This window comes from Tinamus guttatus, unplaced genomic scaffold (genome assembly GCF_059628265.1).
Source record: "Tinamus guttatus ecotype Peru unplaced genomic scaffold, ASM5962826v1 Tinamus_guttatus_pri_ptg000259l, whole genome shotgun sequence".
NCBI classification, from domain to species: domain Eukaryota; kingdom Metazoa; phylum Chordata; class Aves; order Tinamiformes; family Tinamidae; genus Tinamus; species Tinamus guttatus.
In genome coordinates, this window is record NW_028288793.1 from 1,298,100 (window position 1) to 1,313,548 (window position 15,449).

A 15,449-nucleotide genomic window follows, 5' to 3' on the forward strand; every position below is an offset into this window, starting at 1 on the left:
TTTGACGGACCCCCCGCAGGAATCTTCCATGCCAAAAGACAGCTCCCTGCCCCGCAGGAAAACCTGCGACAAATCCCATCGCCACCACGAGCTGCTGCTGCTGAGAACGTATCATCGCTTCCAAAAGTTAATAATTCATAGCCTTGGGAGCAGCGCGAGGGGCAGGCAGGAGGATAAACAAACAATTTACATTGTCTTTCCTACCAGGATTTGCATATTTGAATAGCCATTTGATTGCAACATGCTGTCTACATAACATGGAGCGGAAAACCCTGGCGCACGCCAGGGCCGGGAGATTAGAGCAGTCACGCGAGCCAGCGGCTCCACGGAGGCCCCCGGGCCCCGCGGCTCCCGGCGACAGAGATCCTGCTGCCCGCTGGCCAGGCACGCGGCTAGCAGGGGACTGCCCCTTCCTGGAAAAACCTCGGAGCGCGGAGATGCCATCTGCCGCGCCGCGTGCCGAGCTGTCCTGCTCCTGCTGCTCCGCGCCCGGCTGCAGCGCGGAGGCGGCGGCCTCGACAAGCGGCTTTGGACAACCCTAAACCTCCGGAAGGGGCAGCGCGGAGCTGCGAGGGGACGTCTGCTCCCGCCGGGTCCCGGAGCACGGGTCCTGCCGCCCCGGCCTTGGCTCCGCGCTGCTGCTCCGCGCGCGACGTGGTAACAGAAACCCGCGGACGGAGCCGCGGGCAGCGGCGCCCTGGGCCCCCGCGCTCCCTGCAGCTGCTTGCAGTCCGTATGGAGCCGGTCCAACACGAGGGCCCTCGGGGGACGCCCCGCACCACAGCCCAACGCTGTCGCCGGCCCCGCGGCCTCCTCGGCGCCGCTGTTTAAAGCCGTCGCCATGGCAACACCGCCGGAAGTCCTTCCATTAAAGTCTTATTGGGATTTAATTACTGCTCCCAGCCCGGGTGGGCCTTGCCGGGGGGTCCCTGTCCGCAGGGACCGGCGCTACCGGGGAGGACACCCCATCACGTGCCACCTGCTCCGCGTCCTCGAGCGATGGGGACGCTGCTGCCACACGCCCGCCCGCGGGAACGCTGCCAGGATGCGCCACGAGATGGACACGCGAGTTCATCGTTTCCAGAGGGCGGAGGCTGCCGGGCGCCCCGGGAGCCGAGGGGAGGGCTCGCTCCGGACCACTGGGCCCGGCGGCACCACGGTGGCGACCCCCCGGCTCCGGGACGGCAGGAGACGGAGGCGCAGGAAGAGGCTGCCCGCGGCCCCAGGCTCCTCTGTCCCCCGACCCCGTCACCCGCCGAGGCACACGGACACCCGCACGCGCCGGAGCGGGGGCTCCGCAGCTCTGCACCGGCGCGCGGAGCTTCGTGTGCCCCATGGCCGCCCGGCAGCGCGCTGAAGAGATCACCAAAACACCACGTTGTGCCACGCGCACGCCGCAGCGCCGCGGCCGGGGACGAGCGCGAGCCGGGCACGGACCTCACGCGACGAGAGGCTCCGAGAGGCCTCCTGCGGGAAGGGCGCGTTCTGCCCAGCCTGCGCTAGATCCAACGTACCTCTGGATTCCTTTCCAGTTTCTCCCAGCAGGCTCCCATTAGATGACATTGAATGTCTTTGTAGGAACTCTCCATGATTAAACGACCTGTCTGTTCTCATTATTAGTGTTTCGGTGAGACCCGCTCTCACGTGGAACGCCTGGTGCCAGGCTCAGAGCTCGCTGAGCCCACGCACGAAGGGGCTGCGCATCCCACGAGCAGGACAAGGCCACCCCGGGGGACCCTCCAGCTCCGCAGCGTCTCCCCCGACTCCAGCACCCCATGGGAAGGGATTCCCAAAGCGCCTGTGCCGCTAGCTCCCGGTTTGGGGCTGTCCCCGAGCGCAGGCCAGGGAGGCTCCGGCTCTTGGGCTCTTTGCACCTAACGGTGACGCAGCGAAAGGCTCAGACAAGCCCAGAGCCTCGGGATTGCTCCTTCCATGCCACGATTTCTAGCCCTTGAGGGGGAATAATACAAAATAACACTGCATTTGTGTAAAACGGATGTTTCAATAGGATTCTCTCAGGTCTTGGATTCACATCAGAGCGTCGCCTGTAGAAAATGAGGGCAATGTACGAAGCGTCCTTTACTACCAAGGCACATCTTTGTAGAATTAGCACATTTTTTTTTTGCCATCAAAAGCTGCAAGTATCAGCTCTTGAGCATTTCCCCCCCACAAAAAAAAAAGCTTTCTGCAAAACTGCAGGATTTCTTATTTCAAGGCTGGAAATTTCGCAAGTTTTTGAACCAGGCTGCAGCACAGTATCGGTTTGACAGTCTTCCCCTACCCTTTCCATCAGGGATTTTGCCCGGCTTCTCCTCCCTAGACTGAAGGTAATTTCCTAATAGCAGCCCCTACTAACGGTAGTTTCCACAAACAAGAGATTCAGCAAAGCAAAAGCTTCCCGAAGACAAGACAAGATAAACAAACCAGCCTGGACTTCCTGCGCGTGCCTCTATCAAACAATCTTTGCAGAAGGCATTTACATTTGCTAATCCAGTTTAATTAAGGCAGCCTATTCTCCGATCAAGCTAAAAAGGAGGCGAAGACGCATGTGATGATCAGGCACTTTCTCCATCCCTCTCATGAACGCACGTTTTTCACCAGCTCATCTCACGTCACCGTGCTGGGGTCTGTGCTGGCCTCTGCGATGCAAGTGCAGCATCCTCAGGGAGGGGAGAATCCGGGATGGGAAACGCAAATCTCCACACGAGGAGTTCTCCAGAGCCCTCCAGGCCCTATGTGAGGTTCTTCTGCAAGTAAAGTACCCTTCGCACTTAAAATTCCCTGGAGAACTGCTAACATCAGCTAATCTTCCGGTGCTCCTGGGAGCCGGGTCAGAGCCGCTCACGGCTCCTAACTAAAGCGCAGGGAAGCTGCGTGGCTGCGCGGAGCCTGCAGTGGATGCGGGATCTGCATCCGCCAGCGCGAGCCCCGGACACGACGCGGTCCCGCGGGGAGCAGACCCGGCCCCGGCGCCCTGCGCTGTCCTGTGCGCGACGCGGGGCCGCCCGGCCGCACAGCCGCTCCGCGTGGGAAGTCCCCCCTCCAAACCCAAGTGGAACGCTAATCCCATTAAGTATCTTTCCTTTAAATCACAGATATGTCCGTAAGGAAATTAATGACAACCCTTACATGCACATTCAATTCAAATCAGCATATCCAATTAACTTCATTACCTGGAGGCCCCCTCACAGCCCAGGCTCCTTCCCTCCTGTCACGTTTCCTCTGTGCATTTTTCCTAAATTAGGATAGAATATGTTTGTCGTGGTGGGCATCCCCTTCACTTCCACCCTCCAGGACAGCCCTGGGAGGCCTCAGGAGGGAGGTCTGTATGTAAGCACATGTATGCACACGTATGCACATGTATGCACAGACACTGAGCACTCTCGTATCAAATGCCAGAAAGACACCCACATCCGCTCATTTTTTTAACTGCAATAGGAAGCCCCTTGACCCAAGTAGGGAGCAAACAGGTTGGGATAGCACCAGACAGCCCCGTGGCACCATCCAGCACGAGATTCATGGTGCGTGGGACAGCGAACAACAGCTCAGGGTTTCTCAGTGAATTCTTATAGACTCGACTTCAAGTCGAGCCAAGCGACAGCGGTGGGTTCATCAGGGGCACCTTGACACAACCCGTGTGAATCCTTCCCAAAGCTGCTCTCCTCCCCTCTCATAAAGCGCCAGGAAAGGCACACCGAAGGTCTCGAGGGCTCTCTAGGGCCCTTTTGCTTCATTCTTGCTGTAGCTTTTCAACATCAAATACACATTAAAGCTCTGACCACGCCAACCCAGCCTAGCAGCCCGCTTCTCCTCCCGCTGCTGGTGCGGTACAAAGCACCGAACCGAGACTGCCTCCCTCTCCGATTCTCTTTTTTTGGAGATATTCTCTTCCTCCACCCCCTCCCTGTAGTTAAGAGATGCTCCAGGTGCCAGGAGATAGATGTCCACCTCGGCATTTGCTTGGATTGTGGGATTCCCTACGGATTCAACTGATGGTGCCCACCTCTCTGCAGGCTGAGAAGGTGGTGGCCCTTCCAAGGAAGGAAATCCAAGGATCTGCACACCTGAAGTCCATGAAAGCTGCTTCTGAGCATCCAAGTCACGCTATGTTGAATGTGGAAGGCAGAACATGCCCCGGAACAGCCAGAGCCGCTGTTCTGGTCCAGGGTCTACCAAAGACAGCCCAGATCCTCCTCGCTCTGGCCTGAGGAACCCTGACATTTCTGCTGCCTTCCGGAGGTTCCAGCTGCAGCCCAGACACCACATCAGGAGCTAAACCCTGGCAGAAGGTTGCACTGAGGCTGCTGGGTCTTCTCTCTCCCAGGATTTCCCTCTTCCATCCCCTCTGCTCCCTCCACCCCCTGGAAAGCCCATGTTCTAAGATAGGAAAGGGCGGCTGGTGCAGAGGCCCCATGCAGAGCCTAATCAGCAGCCCCCATGTCTTCAATTTATGACTGCAGGAGAGGCTCCTTTAGAACAAAACTGCCAGTTCGGAAGATCATTTCTTTAAAAGACTTTTTATTTGAAAAGCTGTCAGCTCACACCTTGTCACAGCCCTCCTTGCAGCAGCAGAACTTTAATAATGTGCCACCTCATGCAAATGAACTGCTAATTAATTAAGCAGTATTCTTCCGGGGATGGATTCATTAGAATCACATTTGGGAAGACTGGCTGACTCGGTCACACTGCTTTGGACGGGGCAGCTCTGCCTCTTCCCGGAGCCCTTTCCCGGGATCCCGCGCTGCCTTCCCGGGACGCTCGGCGCACACCAGGGATGCAGCAGAGCATCCCGGGAAGGAGCGCAGCCCGGGGCACGGCTGCAGCACGTACAAAGCCCATTCGCTTCTCATTTGGTCCTGAAAACAGCCCCAGTGTGCAGTGCCCTTCTCTTTCTGTTGTGCAGCGACGAGCACCCTTCTCCCTTTCCATCCTGTATTATTTTTAAAAGAGATGGCTCAGTGCTTCTCCGGGAAATAGGAATCATTACGTTAACAGCACTCTGCTGCTTGCAGGCTTTACACGCTGGCAGTGAGCAAGGAAATCATCAAAGAGGCCGAGGAGCGGCCTGCGAGCGCAGGAACGAGGTGGGAGTTTCCGCAGCGCGAGGCGCCGCGCGCCGGCCTTTCTGCTCCGCTCCCCTCCGGCCCTGCCGTCCTGCCCCGACCCGCCCTCGCTCCGCGCCGCTTTCATCCGCTTCCTTCCCCTGCAGCTGGGAAGTAAATGAAAGTGCCGGAGAGCAGAGGGGAGGGCAGCTCCGGGGCAGGGGGGGTTTGCAGCGCCCTGTCGCAGGCGGTGACAGCTCCGGGGGCTGCCGGCAGCGCGCGCAGGGTGCACAGGGAGCCCGGGCTGCTGCCGCGAGCGCCGGCTCCCGCACGGGCCCTTCTCCCTCTGCTCCCAGCTGGCAGGGAGCAGCAGCACCCCAGGAGCTCACGGGCCAGGCCCTCATGTCCTTGGTGCCTCCAGATGCACCCGGGCCTCGCCGAGGTCTGCACAGGGCCGGGCTCGTGCAGGGCAGCTCGGAATCGCTGGTCACCCCCTGCTTGCAGCTCTTGCATCCCAAAGGCCCCAAAACAGCCCTGGATGTGGGTGACACCAGCCCACCCGTGCCCATGTGCACGGGGGTAAATAATGTGCCCCCTGTGTCCGTGCAAAAAGGAATCACAAGCCAGTTGGACCGGACTGTCCGCTATGGCGCTCGCTTGCACCACGCAGCGGCCTCTGGCCGTCCCCAGTGCGCCCTGCACAGCGGGGTGGCTGGGGACAGGGCTCGGCAGCCCCCAGCGCGGGCTCAGCCCTTCGTCCTGCACACGCCGGCTCTGCACCCGGCTGCTTCCCGGGCCAGCCCGGAGCGCCCGCCCTGCGCCGCACCTGGAGCGTTGGAGCTTCCCAGAGGATCCAGACGCCTAACAATCCAGGGGAGTGAATGTCTCCTCATGCTTTTCTATGTGCTCGTTCGCACTTCTGTCCCCCGGCTGCCCGCAGAGGGAGGCTCGCGTTGCCGGCACGCGCGGACGTGCCCGTGGGGCGGCTCTGGGCCCACTGAGCCACCTCTCTTGTGGGGCAGATCAAGGATAAAGAACAACCCTCTCCCCCGACTCTGCTCCGCTCACTGAGCTTGAGGCACTTGCTCTTTCCCAGAACCTCCGAGTTTCCAACGAGCAGCTGAACGGGAGCAAGGGGGGCAGCTCGGGCTGCGAAACGCCGCTCCGGGAGGATCCCGCACGGCGCATCCCGCATCCCGCATCGCAACACGCCGCTCCGGGAGGACCCCACACGGCGCATCCCACATCCCGCATTGTGACACGCTGCTCCGGGAGGATCCCACACGGCGCATCCCACATCCCGCATCGCAACATGCCACTCCGGGAGGATCCCACACGGCGCATTCCACATTGCAACACGCTGCTCCGGGAGGATCCCGCACGGCGCATCCCGCATCCCACATTGCAACACGCCGCTCCGGGAGGATCCCGCACGGCGCATCCCGCATTGTGACACGCCGCTCCGGGAGGATCCCGCACGGCGCATCCCGCATCCCACATTGCAACACGCCGCTCCGGGAGGATCCCGCACGGCGCATCCCGCATCCCGCATTGCGACACGCCGCTCCGGGAGGATCCCGCACGGCGCATCCCGCATCCCGCATTGCGACACGCTGCTCCGGGAGGATCCCGCATGGCGCATCCCACATTGTGACACGCCGCTCCGGGAGGATCCCGCACGGCGCATTCCACATTGCAACACGCTGCTCCGGGAGGATCCCGCACGGCGCATCCCGCATCCTGCAGCCCCGCCAGGCCGGGGTGCGCGGGCGGCAGCGCCACAAGCCCGGCACGTTCCCGTCTCTGCTTCCATAATTGACCTGCAGATAAACACACGGCTCCCGCCTTAATCCCCTGCAGCCTCGTGAACATCAGCCGCGCTAAATTTTTCATGTAATTAAGAGAAAAACCCTAATCCAGTGTAATTAGCTCCCTGATTGCCAACGTCAGGCAGAAAACCACTGTTTGAACAGCAATTCAGGGCTAGCTGGTTAGGCAAATACCGCGTGTGTGGTTCAGTAATTCAACACTGAAACAAGCCCCGCTCCGCCGTGCCCGTACGCCTGTTTCACAAGCAGCACTCAGCGGTGTCACCGCAACGGGCCTGGCGTCCCCAAACTGCGCTCGTGCCCGCTCCAGTTACGGCCCTCGAGGTCCTCATGGAGCCCCATGGGTCTCCAGAACCAGAACCAGCTGCGGAGGTTGGAGGGGCCCCCGTGCCGTGTGCCCTGCGGAAACCCGGGAGCGAAGGCAGATGGGATGGGAACGGAGAACGGGACAAAGGGAAGCGGGGAAACCCAGAAAGCAGAGCCACGAGATACCTCCTCGAAGCAAAGACACCAAGCTAGAAGATACCTCCATCATTGAAACCATTCCCAGCCAAAAGCACAGCAGCTGAACTACTACAGCCACTGATGATCTGGTTTTTGTATATTTTAAAAAACATTTTAGGGCACAAATTACAGACTATTCCACTTCTGGGCTAATTATATCTTTCATTCTCTGACAGTCTCCTGCAGCATTTGAAAGAGGGGCACTTCTGGGAGGTATTTGATGGGTCTCTCTAAGCAGGCTTCTAATCTTCCCTCTGTGCCATATTAGAAGGGTTTTGGGGTTTGGTTGGTTGTTTTTGGAAGGAGGGTATTAGTCTCCACTTTGTTAGTGTTGGTTAACGTTGCTGTACAGGCCAAATTCCTGCGTGTGGGAGGCTATAAAATCGCTACCCGCTTTCTGCAGGGAGAAAGCTGAAACCCTCCTCCCCAACTCCAGCTTTGCTTTGTTTTCTTTGCAGAACTGATTCCCGAGGACTAGATGTTTACATGCTGCGGGATGCAAGAGCCAAACGTATATGTTTTTGCAGCTATAACTCTCAGCGCTGACAGCGGCCAAAGGCTGATGCAGTGAGCGAGGTTCTGCTGCGCTCTGCCCGTGTTTGGGCTCCAGGCTCTGCTCCCCAGCGCCGTCTCCGCTCCCTCCTTGCGCACAGGGTCTGTAAACAACCCAGCAGAAGCCGCCAAGCTGCTCCTTTGCATCAAAGCCAGCGAGATTTCTTTACACAGAAAGGAACAAAAATGATTTATCAGCTCAAAAGCTCCTTTTAAAGAGAAGCCCCTGAGGAGAGCGAGCCCAGATGCTTGCTTGCATTGCACTGGTAAAGCTAATTCCTCTTCCTCCCTTCAAACTTGCTTTTTTTCTTCACGGACAGACTGGGTATGAACTATTGACTGCAAACAGAGAGCCCTGGTTGGACGCAACTCATCAATACGGATTGAAGTGAAATTAGAAATTGCAGCATCCCTTGTTCCCACCTCGCTCTCGGTGGGGAGTGTAGGAAACCCTGGTGCTGAGGAGCAGCCGACGCGTCCCGCGGGCCGGCTCCATCCGAGGAGCCGGGGACAGCAGCGCCGGGCTCTGCTCCGGGAGGGTGGAGGGGACGGAGCGGCTTTCCTGGCACGGATGCAACCCCCACCCCGCTATTTCCACACTACCTCGGTATTTCTGGTTCTGCCTGCAAAGTGCCAAAACCAGGCAGAAACAGCTGTTCTCCCAACATTTCCAACCCAGCTGGAAGCTGGCAGCGATCCCACAAGAAGAAGAAGAAAAAAACCCAAAAATGAAAACATATGGGATGTTACTAAGCAGGGAGACATCAGCTCGTGGGCACCTAACGGGGGGTTTTTTCAGGGCTGACCCAGACTTGGGAGCTTCTGAGCCCGCTCCGTGCGCATCCCTGCGCCCCCCGTGTCCGCGGCAGCGCTGCCTGCAGCGCCCGGAGCCGTTTTTCCATCCTCTCCAACTCCCTGATACCCCGACCCTTCCCATTTCCTCCAGCTCCTACACCGAGTCCCACACACTGCTGGGGAATTCTGCTGGGGATGTCAGGGACAGAACGAAGTCGACGCATTCAGCATTCACTCCACAGCAGCTTGAGCAAAGCCCAGGTTCATTATTAGAGCCCAGGTTCATTCGACTTCTTTTATTAGAGCCCACTTATTCTTTGCTTCCCATCCCTACCCTGTCCCTGCTTCCCTGCACACTTCCACCTGACCGCGGAAGGGCCGAGTCCAGGTGACGGCGCCATCCAAGCGCTCTCCCTTCTTCCTCCTGCCTGAATTTATTTCCATCCAAGCTTCCTCCTTGAGTCAAGCTTTCTTAATTCCATCTGTATTTAATTCCAGACAAATACAAACACAAACAACAATCTTGGCTCCCTAAGGCCATCGTTTCTAAATCAGTTACAGCCAACTCCAATTAGCAACAGAGCAACATGAGCAGCTCCGCGCGCTCCTGAGCCCTTGGGAAGGCGCCAGCCCAGGAGGCCTTTTTCCCAGACTGTCCCCTCTTTGCTCCTGAAGAGCCAGCTCCGCCGCTGGAGCTGTAGGCTCTGCGGGATAAATACACTTGCCTTGGTTTACGCCACGGGGAAGGAGGCAGGAGGATGCGCCCGGCCTCGCTCCCAGCGCTTGGTGGCCTCCGTGTCCCACGGCTGGGGGTGGTGGGATATTTGCTCCGGTGCCGGAGCCGCCTCCGCCGCTGCCCTGGAAGCTGCTTCCTGCAGCCAGGCACCCCGGCTGCTCTCCCTGGGCCAAGGGAGCCGGTTCTGTTCTTGTTCACACACCCCTGCACCCGCTCTGACCGAGCCGGCAGCCCTCCCTCCATCAGCCAGCTATTCCGGGCAATGATTTCCAATGGAAATCTGTATTTTATTAATTATGACTCTGCTGCGAGCTCTCTAACGCGCTCCCCGGCTGGATCAATCCGTGGCCATGAAGGATGCCGCGGGACGCAGACCCTCCCGCCTCCGTCGGGGGCCTCGCGCAGAGGCCGGGGCTCCCGTTCCCACGTCGCGGGAGGGCGGCAGGGATGGCCCTGCCAAGCCGCCCGCGCTGGGGATCACTGCGAGGCCGGGTCCATCTGGAGACGCTGCCGGGTGTCTCCATCCTTCACGGCGCGCGCGGAGCCACCGGGCTCCAACTTAGCGTGTTGCCAGCAGCTGTCAAAGAGATAAGATGCGAACGGCAGGGAGAATCATTTGCATTGCTGCAAACTCCCCTTCCGGGCTCATTGGCTCAGCTCCGCGGCCCGCGGCTCCCCGCATCGCTCCCGCTGCAGGCACGCGGGTCTGGAGCAATCAGGACAAGGGCTTTCCAACACGTGCCCTTCCCTCGCAGGCAGCAGCGCTGGAAGGAGCAGCGTCTGCAGCAGCAGATTTATTCACCTGTCCTACCCGGCAGAAGCGATTGGTTTTGACGGACATGCGGGATGTGCAGCCGCGTTAATGAACAGTTTAGCATGGAAACTGCCAAAGCGGGGCACCTCGCAGATGTTATTAGGGGAAGCTTATTTAAAGCAAATCTTATGGCTCTGGGGAATTTATTAGATCAGCAACCTCAAGAAAAATCATTCCAGGTTCCTTTCCTGACAAATAAATAAAAAAAAGCCAAAAAAAAAACCCAAACATGCTTACAGAACAGTTCTCAATACAGCTGATTTTACCTACGAAATTCCTTGCCACTGATGAAGTCATCCCTTGGGTAAAAGGGAACCAGCACTCGGAACGGGACAGGGTTGGGATCACAGAGCCAAATGGAGTCCTCCCTTCGGGGGGACGCCTCGAGGAGGCAGCTCGGCGGGAAGAGGCTCCCCCTTCCCAGGAAAGCCGCCCCGCGCTCCGGCTGCGGAGAAACGAAGGCAACAAAGGGTCTCTGCAGCAACTGCGGGATGGCTGGGGGCCGCTGGGCACTCGCTCCGTCCATCTGGCACGGACATACCTCCCATTTCAGCAAGTGCGACGACGGTGGACAGCAAAGGGAAATGTGCAAACGGCAAAGGAACAAGAAGAATGAAAACCTGCGGGACAACAGCGCGACCCTGTTATGAATACTGTGCGCCTATTCATATGAAAATCCATACGGCTGCTACTGTTGCATGCGCTCTTCTTACACAGCATGAAATTAAAATTCCTCTTCAGTATCACATTGCCAGCACCACGGAGCAACTCCAGACTAAGCTAGCAGACAATTTATCCTTTGGCTTCCTCAGACGGGCTTGTGCTGGGATTGGAAGCCAGTGGGGTGAGGGAGACGAGTCTATTGCCCACGGTAAAAAATTCTACTTCCAAAACAAATCCCAGAGAAATATTGCTGGCCTAGAGTCTGACTGTTGGTGCTAATTTCACAGTGCAGTTTCCCATGCATAATTCCCCCCAGGCCCCCCTGCCACTTGCTTTCTTATCTTTCCAGAACAAACTCAACATGCAGGCTAATTTCAAGGAGCGTTTCACCCAGAGTGCAGCCAAATGTCAGCAGATCTGCTGGAAATGCAAATTGAGACAATCATGCAAAAGAGGAGGGCTTATAGATTGCGCAGAAGGGCAACAGAAGGCAAATAAAAGCTGACAGAAAGAGGTAGCAAGGAATGAATCTCCCATCGCAAGTTGTTGATCATTTGCACATGTGCTCAGTGAGTAAAGACAGATTTTCAAAACCATTCAAGTCCCACTGATTTTCGCTGCCAAATCGCCTCGGAGCCTCTGAACACCACAGATCACAAAGCTCCTAAATCGGATTTCTGCCTTCGCTCCCACTGTTCACGTCCGCTCCTCCCCGCCGCAGCGACGACAGCCGCGACGGAGCCGCGGAGGACAAGCGCGGGGCTTCCCGGAAAGCTTTGGAAAGGGATTTCAAGGAAAGGAGAACAACCCTTGGGCCTAGGCAAAAATAAATCCGCTATTTGCGAGGCGCGTTTGAGTATCCCTGGCACGGATCTGCTGCTCATCCCGCAGCAGCCCTCAGGTGGGACACCCGGGCCAACATTGTCCCGGTTTTGCTTGTCCCACCTCCCCGGCCGTGTACCTGAGCACCACGTCCCCATCTCTGGGGTTCGCTTATGGCTCCCGAGCACACGAAGCAAAGTCGCTTTGTGAGGAGGAAGGCGCAGGCTCCAAACGCCCCTGTCTTTGGGCAAACCACAGCCCGACTCACCAGGGCCGGCGCCGGGAAGCGGAGCCGACGTTCCTGGTGCCTCGGCAGGAGCTGCTTGGGCTGCCCCAGCTGCACAGCACAACGGTGCAGCGAGAGCCGGGGAAGTGCACGAAAGGGCGTTATTCTCCCTCCCGTCTACAGCTACTGAGCTTTGCTTAGCAACAAGAACGCGTGTCCCTGGTCCCAGGGGACTGCAAACGCAGCCACTGAACTGCAAGGAGAAGGGTCCGATTATCCCCTCCAACACCTCAGCGGCGGCCCGGACCAGCGACCCCTTTCCTGTCACTCTCCATTCGTTCTGGATGTTTTACACACGGAAGGGGCAAGGCCTTCCTGCTCGTGCCCCGCACGCTCGCTCCTTCACCCAGAAACGCCCCGGCACCCCCCGTGCCCGCAGTTTGCTTCTACTGCCAGAAATAACTGTCGTTCTCCCCAAGAGCTCCCAGCGACGGGGCGGAGGCAGAGGGTGGCACGATGCGTCCCACCGCGGTGGGACAGGGACACCAAGAGCAGCGAGGCCGTCGCCTCCTCCTCCCCGCAAAGCGCCCTGGACGTCGCTGGCAGTGGAACAGGCTCCAGCTCCAGCCCTGGGGCTTCGCTCTGGACAGGGCCGCGTGGCCGCGGGTCCTGGGAGCTCCGAGAAGGCCACGGGAGAGGACACAAAAATGAAGCAAAATCCCTAGAGCAGCACAGGCTGCCGGCGCTCACCCCAACACGCCCACGAGGGGTTTGCTCTGCTGGACCCTGCGCATCCCTTCGCTGGGCCGTCCTCGGCAGGCACAGCCGCTTTGTCACCTTAATGCGAACGTCCCCGAGTTGGGACATCCATCAAGGTAACTGCCCATCAATCAGGTGGCGCTAACCCGCTCTGACAAGACGCTTGGGAGGATGCTCCCCGCACGCCACAACAAGCCTTAATTATTTACGTCTCCAGGACTTTTTCAATTACTTCTTCAGCAGCAAGAAAGGTGCCCTGCTCTGCAGAGGGATATTAATGACAGGGGGAAGGAGAAGGGCGAAGGGGGAGGTGGAAGGTGTCACCAGCCCAGCGCACAGCGCGCTCCGTTAGCAGAGAAGCGGTGGCCTGTTTGGTGACACAAACACCAGGGCGCCGTGTCCCACGTCCCGCCTTGCGGCTCCTTCCCCGGCGTTCCCGGAGGAGCCGCACCGGGTGGAATCGCTGGGACACTTGTGGTTGCTGCTTTCCTCCGGTCACTCCAGCTGCTCTCAAAAGGGCTTTTAAGCTGAAGGCTGCTTTGCTACAGATGTGCCCTGGGTTTTGTGCAACTGTAAGACCGAAAGCTTTAAGACTCACGGCTCGGCCTGCAGCAGCCCCTTTGGCTTCAGGGCGAAGCTCCCCGCCGCATCCACGAGCCGCCGGAACGTCTCCGCGGGGCTCCGTCCTCCTCGGGCAGCAGAGGCTGTGCCAGCTCCTCCGCTCCTCCAGCCCAGCCAGCGGGGCCAGGTTGTGCACGGCAGGAGAACTGCCCACGCGGCTCCCTGCGAGCGGAGGCAGCCGGGAACGTGCCTGGAGCTGGTGCCGTTCCATGGGAATCCGCAGAATCCTCATTGCGGCGGGAGGAGCCGGAGCCGGGCCGCGCTGCCGCCCCGCGCGCGGAGACGCTGCTGCTCCGAGGGCGCCGTGGCAGCCCCAGCGGCTCCCGGGCCCGTTCAAAGCCCTTCCCGAGCTCTCCGCAGCGGATCAGGGACATTCCCACCCCGCTGGGCCGGGAAGGAGAACGTGGCCATGGGAGCTCACCAGCAGCACGAGGCCAGAAGCTGAGGGCAGGGCCGTAAAACCAGCCCCAGCAGCCATCCCTGGGTGTCCTTGGGAAGTCCCTGTGTCCTTCTTTTCCAGCTGTAAACTGGACATAAAGCGAATCCTTATTTTCCATCCTACTCTGTTCTTCGGGGCTGCGTACAAAGAGCGGAAGCGCTGAGTTACTGCAGTATAGATAAATAATGTACAGGTCCCTGCTGTCTGCTGGGCCAACAGGTTGCAGAGGAGAAGGCAGAAGAAGGAGCAAGAGCAAAGCTTGCACAGCTGCTCTTAACGCTCCAGCAGAAGCTGCAGCCCCGCGCACTGAGCGCGTTTCAAAAGGAGAGCAGCAGGGTGAGGCCTTGACCTCTGCCTCAAGGAGTACGAGAGCGGTTGGAAGGAACCTGCTCCTTTCCAAGCAGCAGCAACAACGAACGGGAGCCGAACGGGGAGCGCGAGGGAGGCGGAGGGCAGCGCAGCTCCCGCGTCGCCGCCGCGTTACCGTTTGGCCAGGTCATTCCACGCGCCCAGCCGGGCTCTTGCAGCGTCCTGCCCTCCGCGTCCTGCCCTCCTGCAAAGCAGCTGCAGGAGCCCAGGGGCTGTTTTAGGCTGGAGCCGGAGGCAGGCGACGGCGATGCCGAGGGCTCCGCGCCGGCACCGGCCTCCGAGGCGGCTCGCAAGGAGCCGGCACCTCCTGAATAAATTCATCAAAGTGCTTTGAAACGAGCTGCGGCGCGCACCGCATCGCCAGCGCTCCCAGGAGCCCCCGGAACAGACCTGCCTTTTGTTATATAATTAAATACCAGCACGTGCACCCGCGCCCGCGCAGCCTCTCTGTTTGCTCCTGTTAATTAGGACGCGAGGTGCAGGCTCGCAGCAGAACCCTACGTGCTTCCAGGATAATTGTCCTTAAAGATGTGGACAGCCAAACCCCATCTCCCCACATTCCACCTTCCAGCATTCCTTCCCCCACGGGGGATGGAGCCAGCCCTCCTTTCCCCCGTCCTGCTCCACGATGGAGCCCAGGCCTCGCACGTGCCCCGCTCCTGGTGCCTCCTCCCTGCGCTGTGCTCGGGGCTTGGGGCGAGTTGGAGCCGTTTCCCCTGCAATTTCGGGTGATCCTCCCCTGGGGTGGTGACTCCAGGCGGTTGGCAATGCCAGGAGAGCCCAGAGGCTTTAGGAGGAGCTGGAATTCACTGCTGTTCCCATGGACGGGCGGCCCCGAGCCACGCAGGGCCCAGCAAGGGCGTCCTGGCTGTCGCATCCCCAGCATTACCCTAAGAAACAAAGAGAAGGGAGCCAAGAGGAGACTCCTATTGAAGCAGTGTGCACCAAAACCATGGGAAGGGCTAATTTTCCAGGACTGGCGCGAGGCACCTTCCTGCTTGTAAAGGAGGAACCAGGGGGCCCTCTCGCCGTGCCTGGACTCGCTCTGGGCAGGGATCCCGGTGCAGCCGGTGCTCCGCTCGCCTCATCCCGGCGGGAAGGGAGGACTCAGGCGCCTTCCCCTCCTCTCCTCGCCCTGGCTCCAGCTCCCTCCGGGGGATGTTTTTCCAGCATCTCTTTTCTTGCCCTTGGAGGAACAGCCCAGCCTGGATTTTCTCCACAAATCTCAAGAAAGCCTGACAGAAACTTTAAGCAGAGGCTGACATGTCTTGAAACAAT

The 15,449-nt window shown here is 59.1% G+C and overlaps 1 protein-coding gene across 1 annotated transcript in view; it reads right to left on the reverse strand.

Annotated features, from left to right (window-relative positions):
* PLXNA2 (plexin A2) overlaps positions 1 to 15,449 on the reverse strand; it is a 102,390-nt gene that overhangs the window by 60,016 nt on the left and 26,925 nt on the right. The window lies entirely within an intron of this gene.